At 34.9% G+C, this 2,018-nt stretch overlaps 1 non-coding gene across 1 annotated transcript; it reads right to left on the reverse strand.

Annotated features, from left to right (window-relative positions):
• Positions 1-1,106: 1,106 nt before the first annotated feature.
• Positions 1,107-1,213, reverse strand: LOC129671808 (U6 spliceosomal RNA). The gene has a single exon (XR_008719399.1). It is a non-coding gene; the product is annotated as a U6 spliceosomal RNA (small nuclear RNA).
• Between the last annotated feature and the right edge of the window lie 805 nt (positions 1,214-2,018).

The following is a 2,018-nucleotide window of genomic DNA, read 5'->3' on the forward strand; positions in this document are numbered from 1 at the left end:
TAATAATAGGTTAAATATATGAAGCATTATTTAATAATATATAACAGAAAATAAAAAATTGCTTAGCCTCAGTGGCAAATAAATTAGAAAAACCAAAAAACTTTTAAAATCAAATGCAAGCTTTCAGCATTGAGTAACATTATTTAAATGCCATTTAATTACTATAAACATCAAGAGAGAATGCAATTGCTTGCTTATAAATATAAAAATGGTAAAACTTTTAGACCAGCTTAATAAGGTGCAAATAACTATTTTAAATGATAATTTGTGTGGAGGTAATAAATATTAACACAGTTGCTCGGGTAATCTGGGCAGAAAAAACCAATTGTCTCTTAAAATATGCGTACCTGCAGATTGCAGATGACTGACAGCTTAATACACCTGATTAGGCAAGGAGTGTTCTGGAATGATACAAATAAAAATGATGAGGTTTTCAGAGTTAAAGAATTGAAGTTAGACTCCCTCAAATGCACCACTCAAAGTATCTAGGTCAAGTAACTGCCAATAGTACTAGCAAAGTCTGAACGGCCAAGAAGTTGTTAGCTTCTCAAGCAAGGTAGAAATACAAAAGACAAAAGGTGAATGGATTATATTAACTTTATAGTTTATAGCTCATATTAGAAACAGAAGTATTTGACTAAATTTAAGAATTGAGTCTATAATACCCTACTGGGCAGACTCTTTCAGAGGCCTTCTGAGGTAGGCTCCTGTCTTGTTCCCTGTTTTCTTCCTTTTCTGATGTCCATCCAGTTTGCCTATCTGAATGAGGACTGATCATCTTACCCAGGGTCCTCCTTCTTGCTTAGCTTCTTTAGGTGTACAGATTTTAGTATGTTTATTCTATATTATTTTTTAATATAATTTTTTAATTTATTATAATTTATTCACTTTGTATCCCAGATGTAGCCTCTGCAGGCTCTCATGGACCCAGATTTGTTGACTTTGTTGGCCTCCTTGTGGTGCTCCTGTCCTCTCCGAGTCTCCCCCCCCACCCCCGCAACTCTTCCATAAAACTACCTGCTCTCTGCTCAAAGTTTGGCTATTAAGTCTCAGCATCTTCTTTGACCTCATGCTGGGTGGAGTCTTTCAAAGGACATATATGGTAGAAAAACAGGGAAGGCCTCGCAAATTCGCATGTCATCCTTGAGCAGGAGGCATGCTAATCTTCTCTGTATCATTCTAATTTTAGTATACATGCTGCTGGAGTGAGCACTTGTGTAGCCATTTTATTATCTGAAAGAAAATATACTTCAAACCAAAACTAATCAGAAGAGATAGAGAAGGACACTACCCATGCATCAGAGGTAAAATTCACCAAGAGGACGTTGCAAATCTTAACATCTGTACGCCAAACACAGCAGTAGCCGCATGCATAAAAAAACACTACTACAGCTTAAATGACATACAGACCTTCACACATGATAGTGGGTGACTTTAGTAATTCACTCTCACCAATAGACAGGTTATTCAGACATAGGATGTTGGAGTAACTAACATCATAAATCAAATAGACCTAACAGATATTTACAGAAAATTCACAAGACACAAAAGTATTTTCTTAGCAGCTCATATAATTTTCTTCAAAACTGACCACATACTCAGAAACAGGAACATCTCAAGAGATGCAAGAAAAATCAATAAAAAAAGACCCTGAATCTTATCTGACCATCATGGATTAAAACTGGATATAAACAATGACAGAAACAAAAGAAAACTTACAAACTAATAGAAACTGAAAAACTCACTACTGAATGAAGATGGGTCAAGACAAAAATTAAGAAAGAAAATTAAAATGTTCTAGAATTAAGTGAAGATAAAAACACAGCATACCCAAACTCTGTTAGACAATGTAGGCAGCTCTAAGAAGCAAGTTCATAGCACTAAATGCCTTCACAAAGAAACTGGATATCATACTAGTAACTTAACAGCACACTGGAAAGTTTCAGATTAAAAACCAAAAAGTGGAGAAAGAGAAAGAAAGAAAGAAAGAAAGAAAGAAAGAAAGAAAGAAAGAAAGA

This window comes from Psammomys obesus, unplaced genomic scaffold, assembly GCF_907164565.1.
Source record: "Psammomys obesus unplaced genomic scaffold, mPsaObe1.curated_primary_1811, whole genome shotgun sequence".
NCBI lineage: Eukaryota > Metazoa > Chordata > Mammalia > Rodentia > Muridae > Psammomys > Psammomys obesus.